Source organism: Crocodylus siamensis, chromosome 7, assembly GCF_052110815.1.
Source record: "Crocodylus siamensis isolate JL-2025a chromosome 7, ASM5211081v1, whole genome shotgun sequence".
NCBI classification, from domain to species: Eukaryota; Metazoa; Chordata; order Crocodylia; family Crocodylidae; genus Crocodylus; species Crocodylus siamensis.
The window spans coordinates 76443731-76460983 of NC_143401.1; the positions used below are offsets into that span (position 1 = coordinate 76443731).

At 41.2% G+C, this 17253-nt stretch overlaps 1 long non-coding RNA gene across 7 annotated transcripts in view; it reads right to left on the minus strand.

The window, feature by feature from the left end:
* The window catches only part of LOC149859990 (uncharacterized), a 96429-nt gene that overhangs the window by 47453 nt on the left and 31723 nt on the right, over positions 1-17253 (minus strand). For 5 of the 7 annotated variants that reach the window (XR_016443619.1, XR_016443622.1, XR_016443618.1 and 2 more), the window contains one exon: positions 9369-9433. The exons of the other annotated variants lie outside the window; for them this stretch is intronic. This is a non-coding gene — a long non-coding RNA (uncharacterized LOC149859990). The remainder of the gene's footprint in view (positions 1-9368; positions 9434-17253) is intronic. 7 annotated transcript variants of the gene reach the window in all.

Genomic DNA, 17253 nt, shown 5'->3' on the forward strand with positions numbered 1-17253 from the left:
CACCACTGCTGCTGGACTTGGCCCTACTGCCCCGGCACTCCAGCCCATCTGCCCTGCACCTATGCTGGACAGAGTGGGCAGGCGGGGGTCTCCAAGGAGACCAGCTTGGAACCCCCATGGATGGGATGGACTTAGCTGGGAAGATGGGATGGGGTCACAGGCAGGCGGGAGCTGGACAGGCAGGCAGGGGCAGGGGCTGGACCAGGGCCAGAGGCATGGGGCAGTGACATTGTGTGGTTGGGACCCAGGATAGAGCCCAATCTGGTTCCCACATGTCCCTTCCCACAGAATTGGCACCATCAGAGGAACATGCAGGAAATGGATCGCAGCTCTACTCCAGGCCCTGGCTCCACACTGTTGCTGCTCTATGATCCTGTCCCCACCCATCCGGCCCATTCCTGGATGCCACTCCCTGCCCACATGTGGCCCCAACCCATCCACCTGGATGAGTGTTTCTTGCCTGTGGGAGTCCCTGTCTGGTCTCCATGGAGGCCCCACCTGTGTGCTCCATCTGGCAGCCCTGGTAGTGCTTGCGAGGCAGATGGGCCTGGGGCCAAATAGGATCCACTCCCCCTGCCCACTGCACCCACAGTGCTGGGCTGGGCCAGCAACCTTCCCTCGTCTCCCAGGCCATAAGTGGCCTCCCAGCCCAAATAATTGCCCAGCCCTGATTTGGAAGATAACACCAAGCAGCTCAATGTGCAAGCAGCAGCACTGACCACATGGCTCATTTAATAAAGTACCACATTCTTGTAATCCAGATGGAGTCCCTTTTTTATTGCACAGAGATCTGTGCATGAAAGAGCTGATATTTGGTTGTTTGAGGTACTGGGTTGGGAGTACTGGAAACTTTACTTTGCTATGCAACAGACAGAGTGATAGTACCATCCCACAGCCAGCATCAAATTGTTCCTGAGCTGAAACCAGACTAATGATCTTCAGGAGACTCCAGTATCATCAAGATGGCAAGATTAAATCATTCTTCCTTTCTGGTAGAACAAAATGCTCACACAATACATTCTTAAGGAGGCCTTTTCTCTTTTAAGTATAACATTGCATTAAAACCAATTAACGTTGTTTTTCTCTGTGTTAAAATTTTGGCCTGTTCAGTTGTTTTTCCTCAAATATGTTTCCCATCTGATGATTTATATACATGTTTTGAAAGCTGCCAGACAATGTTTCATATCTTTGTGGAATAATTGTCTTTTTGCTATTGTAAATGTAATTTAACCACTTTTTGTGGGAATCTCATTTATACTGCTTTGTTTTTGCAAAGTCTGGTAGAGAGTTTTCTTGATGTTTAGAAATGTGTCAATGCCAACCAACACAATTTTTACATGTTATTTTGGCTCTCAGACCACCACCAACAACAACAGAAAAAGAGCTGAGGTAGAATAATGCTATTTCCCAGTTCAGGTCATTCAAACAAATCTAACCCATGTAGTGTTCATGCAGGTCATCCAGATCTTTGATACAAAAAAATCCCCAAACTTGGAAATTGTCATGGACTAGAAATTTAGGAAACAGACAGCTTGAATGAATAGGGAGCTAATGTAGGAAGAAGGTTTCAGGGTCCTGATAAAAAGGAGAGGCCTCCAGAGAGTAGGTATGAGCGTTTTGATGCTCAAGACTGCCAACCTTTGGAGGTCCACACCTGTCACTCTAACTATGACTTCCTCACTTGTCTATCCAAGCATGAGTTGTTTTTTCATTGATATTGTGGCTCAGAGAGAGGCGAGTCTGTCTTTTCAAAATAATGCTCACAAAAACAGAGAAAAAATTCTTACATTTTCCTCTTGGTTTCATGTCCTGCAGAATTTTGAATAGGTAAATATAAATTTAGTTAGTGCACAACTAACATATGGATACATTCCATGGAAGAAGTATTCTCTGCTTAAACTCAAATTGTCTTGAAACTCAAGATGAATCTCAAACTTTTTTGAGGATCAACAACGACATTTTGTTTAAAAACTGTTTTTCTTATTTTTGTTTATCTTCACTCCACGTGATTCTATCCCTGACCAAAATCTGGTGAGACAAAACTATTATCAACGTATTTCAGGTCCATTAGGAAGCAAGAAGTGCTGAAAATCTTGTTAGCATGTCTCAGGGGATTTTAAGTTCTGTCTTTAGACCCAAGATAGTCAGCTTATTTGTATAATTATCAAATATTGCAGGTGCTGATCTGTTCTGTGCGTTCAATGTTCCACCATTATTGCAAATTCCTAGAGCATAGAAAGCCGGATTCATTTCTCAATGAAACCAATGGAAGTTTTGCAATTGGTGGGACCTGGATCAGGCCCAAAGTGAATAGAGGAGAGTTTTCAGTTCCTTCTTTCTTTTTGCTTTTAAATATGGTGACCAGATGTGATAACAGGAAATCCGGGACACTCACCCTCATCTCCCAAGTCAACAGTGCTGCTGCAGGCAGAGACGGGGGGCAGGGTGGCATGGTGCGGAGGGCAGGTAGGCAGCAGCAGTGCCTGCCCACCCACCTGCCTGGCACACTGTGCTGCTCCACACCGCTCTGCCATCCTGCCAGACTGCACCCTGTGCCTCTGCAGTTCTGGAACACTGATTTTAAATTCTCACCAGCTGGCTGGGACTGGTCTCCAAAATCTGGGACCAGCTAAACCAGGATGTATGGTCACTCTACTTTTAACCTCCTGGTAATTTACATATATACATGGCACTAGTGTGAAGAAGAATGCTCAGAAGCTAACTGCTGGTAAGATCTTTCCATTGAGTGCAATAACAGAACAGATCTCAGAGGTATTCAGAGAAACTGAATATGACTGGACAGTAAATAAATGTAAGAATTAGAATAATTAAGGATATAACCTAAATAGGATGAACAGGAAACTTTTTGAAAGCTGATAAGATACAAATGGAACATTTATATGCCAGGCTTTTGAGCTGGAGATCTTTTAACCTCATGGTCAAGGCCAGAACAGAGAAGCAAACAAGGAAAAAAAGTGCTACCTGCTTAAAAAGTAAAGCATGAACTAAACAGGACTGGGGCAACAGAAGGTTTTATCCAACAGCTCTTTCAGTAACTTTTGATTCCCACCCAAGGGATAACGCACCTCTTGGGCTCCATCAATCTACTTCCATTCTATGAAACTTCTGCCACCTCTCAAATCTGAGAGTGATGAATTAGTGGAGACAGTGTGTTGCTGTGTACATGTCTGCACAGGGGTGAGTTGAAAATATTCATCTCATTTCACTTGTGACCTTTTCCTATTCTGCAAGTCTGAAAGGTCTGGGCTCCATAAGTATATCTTAGGGATAGAAGATAAGTGAACTAACATATAAACAGTCTAATGTTTACATAACCTTACAGTTTTACAGTCCATATTAATTTTAATTGCACTGTTAAAATATAGTAAATATCTATTATACAAATTAAGTGGTAATAGGTATTTGTATTTTTTCATGAATTAATCTTAAAATAAGCTGATTACATAAATCTTTAGCCAAGCAGTGGCTAATCCTAGGCACAAATATTACTTTGATAAGATACATTCAAACAAACATTTTTATGGCAAAATGTTATCAGATACTAACAAATAATTAGGCTAAGACATTCAGTTCAACACGAGCATTTTAGGGTTGTGATCATTAAGTGAAAGTATTGGGAGAAATCCAAAAGGGAACACAGTATTGTAAGCACTTTGGAGTTCCTTTGTGGATTCTGATTAGGCTGCTGGATTCACTGCTGTTTTCTTAAGTAAACATATTCACATTTTGCGATGGTGGGGAAATCTTTATCAAATTAATGGCAAACAAACTCATGTTAATGTAGATGAAATTATTATTCATCAAAATCTGCATTCTGCAGCAAGAGAAAAGGGGAAAAGTGTGATTTAGCCTGCAAAAGGAATGACATTTTGAACTTAACTACCAGTATCTACAATGAGACTGCAGCCCCAAATTTATGGCATTGTGAAAAAGAAAAGACAGAGAAAGAAAAACACACTCTAGTTTATGTGTTAAAAATGGAATATCAGTGCATACATTCAGCCCTAGATCTGCATTTCCTACATGGAATTAATTGAGTTTTATCATTACTTGTATTTCTTCCTTTCCTTGAATTTCCTATTTCTCAATAGTGGTATTAAAATAAGAGTACTTGTAATAACATCATTTACTTACCCAATAATCTGAATGGGTTATTGATTAATACATAATAAATAAAGGAGGTTTTTAAAATGCTTAATATTTGCAGGATCCAGTAAATACCTAATTAGAGGGTATTGAATTTGAACAATGGTTGTCTGACATGATAGTATATAGAGGAATAGCTGCTTAAGTGACATTATAGTCTATTGTGTGGAGGCCCACTTAGAGTATTATCAGTAATAGGGTGCAACAGCTCTGATGAAGCTATTGAATCAGTGAAGTTGCAATTGATGCAACACATACTAATAGTTCCTTGAGAGTTAGCATCAGCCTCTTTAAGGCAAGGATTACTATTACATATGCAGAATATATCTTTAAAAAATCCTTTGGATTTTTTCTAATCATAAAAACTAACTGCACATAAGCACTACGTAAAATGAAATATTCTGTATGTTCTCCTGATCCCCACCTAATATCTAAATCCATCCATGATACTAAATTTGATCAAAAAGCCAGATCCTGCAATGTGCTGAATATCTTTAACACTCACTGAACATAAGCAGTCAGGACTCATCTATTAGCAAAAATTGAACCCACCACCCCATCATGAATTGCTAAAGTAGTGTTATGAATCAATGAATATAGAGGTCCTATAACGTCTTCTGTACCAAGAATCAGATGCTTAATTATAGTAGCATAAAGAGCACAAGCTGTGTTTGCTCTTCTCCCTACCGCGAGGTAGGTGGTAGCAGAGTGGTCAAGGTGTCTCACTATGAGCCTGGAAGTGAGAGTCACTCCTACTTTGAACTCATGCCAGGTGCCCAACTATCCAAGGACACCTGGTCATTCAGGCTGGGAAATCAAAAACAGCTGGACATAATGTTAACCACATAATTCCCTTGTGTGTTACTGGCTCTAGAAACTGGCAGGGCATTAACCACACTAAGCCCAGAGGAAACTTTGGTTTGACTGGGATATCTACCAAGAAGATGTTTTATGTACAGAGTTTGGCATAAGGCAGCAAGAGGCATTCAGATAACTAAAACACTAGTGATGGGTCTGTCATGCAGGGCTGTGCGAAGCTTCCCTCCCAGATTCAATTTGGCGGAGATTTGGCCTGATTCAGTGGCCGATTCTCTGAATCTGATTCAAATCAGAGGACCCTTTAATCTCTCCAAATCGAACCAGAACCCTCTGAATCAATTAGGATAGATTCAGAAAGATTCAGCGATTCAGACATAGACACAGCTTTAATGTTTTTTCTGCATACCTCTAGGGACCAGGGGCTCATGAATGCTGTGATGCTGGGGCACATGGACTGTCAAACAGAAGCACTGGAAGCTCCCCAGCATGCTTGGCAGCAGACCCAGAAGTGGACCAGAAGCACTTCTGGTCTACTTCTGGGTCTGCCAGGGTGCGCACTGGAGAGCCCACCTGTACTCCTCAGCTCAGCAACTGGTGCCTCCTGGGTCTGGGGGCGCACCCAGGCTTCTCCTGCAACTAATTGCCAAGCCAGAAGGTTGCAAGGGGCCCCCCAGCATACTCCCTGGTGGACCTGGAGGTGGGCCAGAAGTACTTTTGATCCACTTCTGGGTTCATTGACAATCATGTGGAGGCCCACCTGCACTCCTGCTCTATCCACCCTAGCATCGCAGCATTCACGAGCCACATCTAGTACCTTGAGGTATGTAGAAAAAACATTTAAAGCTGTGTCTGTAGCTGAATCACTGATTCTCTGAATCAGCATTGAATCTTCAGATTTGGGTTTGGCCAAACCGAATTGGGGACAGTGATCTGAATCAACGAATTGAATCACTGTCCCCGATTAAGGCCAAAAGCAAATCAAATAGGGTCTGTTTCACACAGCCCTTCTGTCCTGGATTCCCTCAGGGGAGCACTTTCTCCAGATCTACCTGGCCTTGTGTGGTCTCCCTGAGTAGGCCTTGAATCAAGCTTGGGCAGGGGAAGACAGTGGTCTTTCAGTCCCTGATCATTCCTGGTAACCAGTGTCTCTTCAATAAATGTCACCCAGCAAGAAGACTGCCTCTTCCCCAAAGGGTCAAAGGCCCCTGGTGAACCCACACATCCTGAAGTTAGTTGAGCTGTTCTTTCTCCAGGCCTCACAGCCCCAGAAAACCCTGCAGTGGTCCTGCCTTTCCCTTGCGTCCCTCTCCAGCTTACCAACAAAAAGCTTTGTTCATTGTGTTCCTTATATCAGTCTCTCTCCCTTAGGGGCTTTCCACCAAAGGATGAGTGCCAAGCCCACTTGAAATGTCAGCAGAATGATTCAATGATTCAACTACTTTGTTGCTGGAGAGGTATCTGGGACCTTTACTGTCTCTTCTTTCCCCATGTACAAGCCAGTCAGGGAAACTGAAGCACAACATGAAGACATTAAAATGTGAACACATTTTAAAAACAAACATTACGCTAAAACCCACACTCCTTCAGAGGGTCTATGGCACTGGTTAGGAAATCATTCAAATGAAAGAACTGTGTCTGCTTCCTGATCCTTTTACATTTCAGAAGTGATGTAGAAAGACCACAGAGCAGTCCAGAATTTAGACTAATTTTCAGATGTTTCTCTAACATATCATAAACCTTGCATTTTAAACTCCTACTATGTATACTTGTTGCCTTGAACACAGGCACAGTTTTATGTATTAGTAGGCTAACTTAGCATTTTCCAGAATCCAAACATCAAATTACTGTTAAAGACTACATAGTATGTCTCACCATATTCACATTTTCAGGGGTTAAGAAATAATATTTCTGACTTCGAAAGTTCTCCTGAGCACACTAATTGTTTGCCTTTCCACTTACAGTGTTTGATTTCTTGTTACATAGAGTACAGTGTAACTAAGCTGGTTTTCACTGTTTAAAAAAAATGAATTGCAAATTTCTTAGAGCGTCTCTCATTTTATTTCTACTTTTTTTCTGAATAAATATATATAATATCTACTATAAAATAGATTCTTTTGTTAAACTTATTTTGCTAGGATAGCCCCAATTTCCACAAATAGCAGAATATCTGTTCACTTAACTGGTGTCATTGAGTTCAAAGAGACTTAGTCACACATGCAGATTTAAGCGCACACATATATTTTCAGGATGAGGCCTTTAATTCATAACAGGAAAAGCAAAAGATGTTTTACTACAACTAAGCATATATTTAGACCAACACTTTAAAATGATTCAAATGAATTTGGATGCCTCTCCTTATGGGTGACCAACTCAAACTATCGTAAAACACCCACAATCCATGTCACTTTTAAATATCATCTTAGTATATTGAAGCAATTGCAGCCTTTAATAAGTTAATCTGTCCAATGCAGTGACACACAAGATAAAATATACTCAACCAGAATATAACCTGTTTTGGAGAACACAGCAGTTTGTATTAATTTATACCTCCAAGTCGGAGTATTGAAGAAATTTTCAGCAGCAGATTAATTGGTTAATTCATACAAATGTGTTCAACTGGGTAAGTTAAGCAATTGAGCATTGTAACTTATGGGAACTGGTTTAGGGGACCGTATCTTTCAGTCTAGGGTAAGGGATCCTGTTCAGTTCCTCATGGAGGCACAATGTCCTTAGGGGTTTCTTTTCTAGAGTGGTACTCTGTCAACTATGACAATAAATATTGCCCAACACCAGTTTCTTCTTCAAGTTGCTTGCTCAACCACCACCAGCTTCAGTCATTCTAAGGCACTTCCTGCCTACTCTCATCTCTCTCTGGAGCCTGCGGTAGCAAGTCCTGCTATAGCAGAGTTTGAGGAAATTTGCCAGGCATGTCCGCTCCCTGGTTTAGCCTTAGCTCAGCATACCCTTTTAGGCCATATCCAGACAAGTGCGGTCCTGTGGTATGTGGTGTTGCAAACATGCCTGCAGTGCTATAAACCACATATTTAGATGTTTTCCATGCTGTGAGTGCTGCCCATGCTTGTGCTGCTCCACTTTTTTTCCCCCCACGGGTTTTTTTACCCAGCAGTATATCCAGGGGTGGAAAAAACCCATGGAAAAATGAAGGTGGAGTGGCACACGCACAGGCAGTGCATGCCACTCAAAAGCAAAGCTGGCCACCCAGAGCCACGCTGCAATGGCTAGCCAGGTTCTGCTTGGCAAATTGCCACTGCTGCAGCCCCACAAGACCCCCAAGGCTCCAAGTAAGGCTGCTGGGACCAGCACAGTGCTAGCCCTAGCCTCCCCTACCCCACCCAGGGTAACTTGCCATGTGCCAAAGCATGCATGGCATAGGCATTCCCTGGGTACAAGTGGTGGTACAAGGTGTGCTGCCACTACTTGTCCCCAGGGAACCAAATGTCCATGCTTGTCTGGATGCACCATTAGAATAGTCCTCTTTTTCACTCTCCTTACTTTTGCAGTGCTCTCTCCTTGTTTGATTTGCCCCAAGCATATCTTTACCTTTCCTTCTACTAATTTATGCTGTCAGTTTCTTTGAGGAACTCTCAGGCTAAGTACAGACAGTTAAAAAGCCTGAAGCTGAATCAATTCAATCTCCCCAGGTTAGTGTAAGCTGCATAGATTGAACCAATAAGAAAGTGAACAGACATTCACTTTTGATTCCAGAAATACAGCCTCTTGCCTGCAGGAGCCCAGGCCAGATCCTAAATGTATGTTAGGCCCATGGTACATTGTGTTCAGTTACCAGCACAAAAGATCTGTAACTAAGGCCATATAGGTAGCGCTTGTAGTATGGGCAGCTAGGTCTTCAGTTTATGCTTAAAGCCAATATTGACCAAATACTTGATCTAAAACTGGACAGATCTAGGATGGTGCTATTCTGCAAGCCCTATCCTTCCTTCAAGTCAGCCATTTTGTGCCAGAAATAGGATTCCTAGAATAATGAATACATATCAAGCCTTTTTAAAAAGATGTTTTTCACCTTTTCTATTTTAACTTATACAAGACTTGATTTCCCCTTGTCCTGACCCTTGTGTAGTTATTTAAATCCACTATGTACTGCTGCAAATGACAAAACAAGGCAATGAGGAACCTGGCCCATAGTGTCCCAACCTTGTTATTTACTGCCATTCAGATCAAATTACAACCTTTTGCTTAAGGTGTGAATGAGACCTCTCTCTCCTCCTTATCTCCTTTAGAAGAAAGAATGGCTGGGCACCAACCACCACAGCACTGCATTGATGCTCGCAGAATGTTCTATAACATACTGTACCCGTTAAGACAGTGGCGTATAAGCACAGCATGCAGTATATCACACTTACACTAGGTTTGCAGTGGCAGAAGATCATGTTTTCGAAGTTTTCTACTCATTGAAATAGTTTCATTGCTAGTGTGGGCAGGGAAAAATAAAAAGGAGATATAGACATAGTTAGAAAGTGTTAAAAGCCAGGCTAAGAATGAGAGAAACAGATATAGACTAGAATTATCATAAATGCATTCACAAGCCAAGATGCCCCGTGACTATTCCAGGCTGTATTTTAGTTACATCTTAAACAGTTGGCTTCAGTGTAGCTTGACACATTTCTTTCATACTTGCTGTCTTTGGGCATGTCCAGATGAGCGTGGATGTTTGGTCCCCTGGAGACGAGTAGCGGTGGTTCACCTTGCACCGCCACTACTTTCCCCAGGGAATTCCTGTCCCATGCACACTTTGGCATGCAGCAAGTTACCCTGGGTGGGGTAGAGGAGGCTGGGGCTAGAACTGTGCTAGTCTCAGCAGCCTTACGTGGGATCCTAGGGGCCTTTCAGGGCTGCACCAGTGGCAATTCTGCTGCGCGGAGCCTGGCCAGCCACCACAGAGTGACTCTGAGTGTCTCGGCTCTGCTTTTGAGCGGCACACACTTGCCTGTGTGTGTGCTGCTCTGCTTTTTTTCCTGCAGGTTTTGTTGATTCCTAGGTATCCTGATGGGTCAAGAAAACCCATGGAAAAAAAAAGGCAGAGCAGCGCACGCTAAGGCAGCACTCCTTTGCAGTGTGGAGAACATCTCAATATGCAGCAAGTGACACTGCAGACATGTTTGCAGTGCTACATAGTGCACGGTCGTGCTCATCTGGAGATGACTGCTGTCTGCCTATCCCTATCTCTCTCTCTCCCATCATGATGAAAACCACAATGTTTCTTCTTTCATTCTACAGCCCTTTTTACAGCCCTCACTTTTCCTGCTTGAGTGGCTTCTTTCTCTTTCTGACAAATGAGGCTGGTATTATACTTCCTGTTCACAGCATCTGATGAAACGAGCTTCAGGTCACAAAAGTTTGTAATTACACACACACACACACACACACACACACACGGTTATCTATAACAGTGATTCTCAACTAGGATGCTGTGGCACCTGGGGTGCCTCGAAAGCCTTTCAAGGGTGCTGCAGTATGCCACACAATTTGAGCTACGTTAGGTTTGCAAACATAATTCAAAAGATAAATGTGGGCATTTCTATTAGGAATACATAGTGTTAAATACAGTCTGACTGGTGGCTTTTCTAAGTCCTTTGCAATGAAAAAATGTAGTAAAAAAAATTAGTAAAAGCTAAGAGCTAGAATTTTCTGAGGGATCTAACCAGGGGTATCTTTGACTCTAAAAAGGCCGAGAACCCCTGCTCCATAATGTACAAATCTACTTTGCCTTCTTGCTTGCCTTTGGACTAACAGCTGTCTCTCTCAATACCCTTTATGTGCCACCAGCATCATTTTGATATTTGCTTGAGCATCAAAATTGTTGCTAAAGTGCATTAAAAAAGCACACCCTCAGAATTTCATCAGCTATTGTATTCTGATGGTGAACCATGAATCTACTGGTGGATTCAAAATTGATTTGAACTGAATACCAATGCATAATGACAACAAGCATTTACATTGAACTTTTAGACAGCCTCAGAATGAGTAGAATAGATATTGAATAATTCTCAAGGCAACTTAGGAAGAATAAGTGTCATCCAGTTCTCCACAAAACAACAGTGTGCCCAGGTTTTGTGCACAGCAAAGCTCTATCCTGTGCAAGGCCTGAGGGAGAAGACAAAGGTGACTCAAAGCTGTACTGGCAGGGACTCATTCTGTGCTTGATGATACTTAGAGGAGTCCGTTTCTAAACAGACTTGACTAAATATTACCTGCAATTGTTTTTTCCGAACACTGGGGCAGCTAGTGTAACAGAACGCAGAATTGCCTCTTTTGGGCAGATCTACAAAAGAGATGGAAGAGGTGCCCATCACCCAGGCTTCCCTGTCTATTTTGCAGGGTGTAAAAGACCTAAAGGGGCTGAAAAAAAGCAAAGTATTTATTCCATCATCATCCTTATCTATGTGCAGATGGGGAAACTGAGGCATGGAGACAGTAAGTGACTTCTCCAGGCCCATGGAAGAGTGCAGTGGCAGAATCAGAAATAGGTGTCAGGCATCCAAACTCGCAGTTCTGTGCCTTATACACTAACCCCTCCATTATTTCCTAGTTTTATAGCTGCTCTCAAGTATGGAAGGCATTGCAAACTTAGAATTCATTTACCAACATTTGATAATAAATTAGGGGTTTTTTTAACCATAATAATGTATTGACATTTTCATATGGTGTTGACACCTGCTTTTTTTTTTCTGAAACAAATGGTGGAATATTAAAAAAAAAGAGGAGTTTTCAGCAAGAAATAGCACAAGTAAGCATTACAATTGTTTTCAGTTTTCAGTTACTCTAGAAGAGTAATAAGAAAACTCCCCCTACAGGCTTTTTGTGGCTAATGCAGAGTAAATATACATTTACAGGCTATAATTTGTCCTGCTAAATATTTGGTAACCTTATAAAGGCTGCCCATAATATATTCATTGACTTCATAACAGAAGAGGTATCTTCATCACAGTGTTGTACAGCTCATTTTCTTTATGAGATGAATAATGCAATATGAATACCCACTCCCTTTTCCCCAGTCCCTCAGGCCAAAATAGACGAGTTCAACTACAAATGCTAAAGGGGCATTTTTGCAAACTGCTAACAATTATCCTGTGCATTTTTATTCTTTATTACTAGAACTCCACTGGGCAAAAATATTTTGACTAGGGAACGATTTTCTCTCTTCTTTTTACCTATTTTAAAAGAAGAAATGAATAGAATTAAATTGAAAATCATCCCCTTCCTTTGTACTAACAAACTTAGTGTTGCTTTACTTACCAACTCTTTGTTGTCTTAAACCACTTACCAGGAACTAACACCATGGATTTAATACCACTAAAACCAAAAGCAGCTAAATAATGCACATTTTAAAAACACATGACCAAGTACATTGAAAATGTTTTAAATTCCCAGATTACACCTATTTTCCTTTAGTTTAAGGGAAGTACAGATTTGGGATGAGGGCTGTATTTGTTTAAATTCATTCCAGGAATGAAATCTATACACTGCATACATTCTGCATGCAGTGTGGAAATTAAAACATAGATGGAAACTGAAGCCATTTATGCTGATTTTCTTTTTATTTCTTTTTTCTTTTCTTTTTCTTAGGGTTGGAAGGGTCCTCAAGAGGTTATCTACTCTACCCCCTGCTCAAAGCAGGACTATCACCAACTACATCATCCCAGCCAAAGCTTTGTCAAGCCAGGTCTTCTTAAAACCTCCAGAAATGGAGACTCCACAGCCGCTTTGGGTAACATCTGCCAGTGCTTTACTACCCTCCTAGTGAGAAAGTTTTTCTTAATATCTAACCTAAATTTCCCTTGCTGCAACGTGAGACCGTTGCTCCTTGTTCTGTCGTGTGCCACCACTGAGAACAGTCCAGCTCCATCCTCTTTTGAACCCTGCTTCAGGTAGCTGAAGGCTGCTGTTAAATCCACTTCTCACCCCCTGTCCCAGTCTTCTCTTCTCCAGATTAAATAAACCCAGTTCCCTCAACATGTCCTCATAAGTCATGTGGCCCCTAACCATTTTCATTGCCCTCTGCTGGATGTCCTCCAATTTGTCCACATGCCTTCTGTAGTGGGGCCCCAAAACTGGACATACTATTCCAGATAAGGCCTCACCAGAGCTGAGTAGAGGGGAAGAATTCCTTCCCTCAATTTGCTGACACACCTACCAATGCAGCCTAGTGTGCAACAAGGACACAATGCAGCCTTTTTCGCAACAAGGACACACTGCTGACTCATATACAGCGTATTGTATTCTGTAACCCCTAAGTCCTTTTCTGCAGAACTGCTGCTTACCCAGTCAGTTGGTCTCCCACCTGTATTGGTGCATGGGATTGTTCTGTCCTAAATTCAGGACTTTGCACTTGTCCTTATTGAACCTCATGAGATTTCTTTTAATTCAATCCTCCAATTTGTTGAGGTCTTTCCAAGTCCTAGCCCTACCCTCCAGCATATCAACTACTCCCCCCAGCTTGGTGTCATCTGCAAACTTGCTGAGGGTGCACTCCATCCCATCTTTCACGTCATTGATGAAAATACTGAACAAAACTGGACCCAGGACTGAGCCCTGAGGCACTCCACTTGATATCAGCTGCCAACTACACATTGAGCCATTGACTACTACTGTCTGAGCCCAATGATCCAGCCAGTTTTCTATCCACCTTACAGTCCATTCATCTACTTTACATTCCATTTATCCATATTTGCTTAGCTTGCTTGCAAGAATCACCTTGTTCTCCTCCAAGTGCTTAGAAATGATTACTTGAGAACTTGCTCCATGATTTTTCCAGGAACTGAGGTGAGGCCAACTAGTCTGTGGTTCCCTGGATCCTACTCCTTCCCTTTCTTAAAGATTGTACTATATTTGCTCTTTTCCAAGCATCCTGGTCCTCTCCCAGTCGCCATGAGTTTTCAGATATGTTGGCCAGGGGCTCTGCAGTCATATCAGCCAACTCTCTCAGTATTGTTGAGTACCTCCTATTCAGCCTCAGGGACTATTTAGAAAAACTGGATGTGTACAAGTCCATAACTTGTTCTTTTGCCATGGTAGGCTGCTCACCTTCTCCTTTAAAGTAAACCAATAAAAAGATGGGAAATTATGGGGCTACAAGTTATATCCTGGAGACAAGCCATTAAGTTCCAAAAATGTGGTTCAGGGCAGGCTGGTTCCAGCCAATCCAGAAACAGGGCCATGCTTACATTGGAAAGTGAGAAAAGAAACAAAGAAACCACTTGTTCTCCTGATTTCTATTCAATAATTAGAAAAGGATCGGGATCAATACAGTAATATTGTTTTTAATAATATTAATAAAAACAACCTTTCTATTTCCTCCAACTTAGGAGGAATATTTTATGTAGTGCTTATCACCATAGCCACTAAGAACCAAGTACAGATATAAGTGACATTGGAAATGCCATTACTGAGCACTGCCCAACAATACGCAGGTATCCCTTTAAGGAATAGGAAACTGTGGCAGAATGCATTTAGAATAAAATGGAGGTGAAGAAAAAACAACATAATGCTGTTTCTAGTACAACTTTGTATTATTAATACCCTATCATACTGACTTTAATGTTTATTCTTTCCAGCAGAAGAAAATACTTTTAAGAGGAATAAAAATCTGTCTATGGGTGCTTGTAAGTCATAGTCTTTCAACAGTTGGACAAATACCAACCCTTAGTACCGGTGTGGAATAAATCTTTTTGCTCTCTGGGTAAGAGAGCTAAATCATTTTCATATCATTCTGCACTGGCAACTGAACACTTTTGAGGGTTGACTGAACCCTTTTGAGGCTCTACAATTTTAGGTGACCTTTGGCAAGTCGCTTCACTTTTAGTGTCTTATTTTAGACAATATTGAAAAATCTGTGTTGCAAATAAAACTGTAAAGATGCTCTGTTGTAATTAGTTTTGTATCACCAGGATGACAGAACTTTTCCATCTATCTATGCTTAGGCACAAAGACAGACTTCTAGTGGAACAGACTTTCTTTGCTTTCTTACTTATCGTATTTATGTTGCTTGGGGTTGCATATATTCTGCAGCTGGATCAGATGCAACATACTTACAGATTTTAATTTATTTCCATGAATTTATATTTTCTAATCTACCCATTGTCACCCATACTTGAACAATTACAGATTTGATGCACACATAGAAGGTTAGTCAACTCTTCCAGTTCTTGGTTAATCAGAATATTTTAAAAAATTAAATATATAATTAATATTTTTTCCAAACTAACCTCTTTAAACAATGTACTTATCTATCCTTTGTCTGTTATGATACACTAAGAACAATGGAAATGCATTTCCAGTATATCCTGGATGGAGCCAAAGTTATGTAGTACTCAAATTTTTTTGAAGCACTTACAATGACAACTTCACATTTCTTTCTAAAAAGTCTTTCCTAACTCCTAAGTTTATTTCAGCACAGGAGTATGTCATCAACCCGAAGCCAGCCTAATTGTTGTCCGGGATGTCCATATTCATTTTAACTTGATCAGAAATGACAGTGCACCACAAGTGAAATGTGAAATGAAATAGTTCAGGAGCAAGAGCTACATATCAGTCCTATTATAGCAATAAACCACTTAAAGAGATTGTCTGTAAAAATAAAATTAAAAAGAAATACTTCTAGTGGATGAGTGACTATAATTTTGCAAGGCAGCTGTAACAGTCAGAGTAACATGACACAAAAACAAACTTAACACCTATCATACCCAAAGGGAGGATCCTTTTTGACTTATCTAAAACAACTGCTGCCATTGGATTGTCAGGCTAAAGCTTCAAATCATGATAATGTTCAGGATAAAGAACATGAGGACAGGACTGAAGCCAAATGTTTTGCCAGGGCTATTGTCATATCCATATGTATTTATCTCCTTTTAGTTAGAAATAATCTCTCGTACTTGTCCTGAGCACAAACTATGAACACCAGTTAACTGGAAGCATAAATTCTGTTCTCTTTTCAAAGATTTCATAGTTTTTTAGGGTTGGAAGCGACCTCAGTAAATCATCGAGTCTGGGATCAGATGACCCCAGCCAGGTGCTCGCCCAGTCTCCTCTTAAACACCTCCAGGGTAGGGGAGAGCACCACCTCCATTGGAAGCCAATTCCAGATTCTGGTAACCCTTACCATGAAGAAGTTCTTCCTGATGTGCAATCTAAATCTGCACTCTGTCAGTTTGTGGCCATAGTTTCTAGTTACCCCAAGAGGTGTCCTGGCAAACAGAGTATCTCCTATTCCTTGCGGTCCGGTCCCTCAATCTCTCCTTGCAGGGCCCCACCTGCAGGCCCCTAACCATATGAGTAGCCCTCCCCTCTGGACCCTCTCAAGGTTATCCACATCCTTCTTGAAGTGTGGTACCCAAAACTGGATGCAGTTCTCTAGCTGTGGCCTTACGAATGCTGCATAGACGGGAAGTATCACCTCCTTAGACCTATCCATAATGCACATGCTAATACATGATAGAGTGTGGTTAGCTTTACTGATCACTTCATTCATCTTGGAGTTTACTATGACTCTGAGATCCCTTTCTGGCACTGTGAGACTTAGAAGGTCATCTCCTAATCTGATGTGTATTGGTGATTTTTTCTCCCTAGGTGCAGCACTCTGACCTTATCTTTGTTAAACTGCATACTCTTATTATTGCTTTTCAGATGCATAGAGTATAAGGCCAGAAGGGATCATTGTAACTATCAAGTCTAACCTCCTAGTAACAAAAACAGTAGGACTCCACTGTACGTTAACTCTTGTACAAACTAGAACATATTGTTTAGAAAAATCAAATCTTGATTTAAAAATGGCATTGATGGAGCTTCCATCACAGTTGATGATTTTCAGTATTAAAATGTGTGACTTTTGTCTAGTTTAAGTTTCTCTAGCATCACCTTCCAGCCATTGATAAGGTAAAAGGACCGAACTCATGAAATCTTTCACTATAGGGCATATTTTCTAATCTTTCAAATTATTCTATTCAATTATTTTCTTCTCTGTTTCCTTTCCTATTTATAACCTCCTTGTGAATTACAAACACAAGAAGACAAAATTTGAGAAGCAGATGCATCAGTGCCAAATATGGCTATAATATAACTTCATACTCCTACTTGATTGTCCTATTTATATATATGAACATTACCCCTTTTGTACACAATGTCTTAGCAGGAGTTCACATTCGGTTCATTAACCTTCATGACCACCAAGTCTTTCTCAGATCCATTGGTTCCCAAGCTGAAAACCCCTAACTTTAAAATATGGCATTCCTA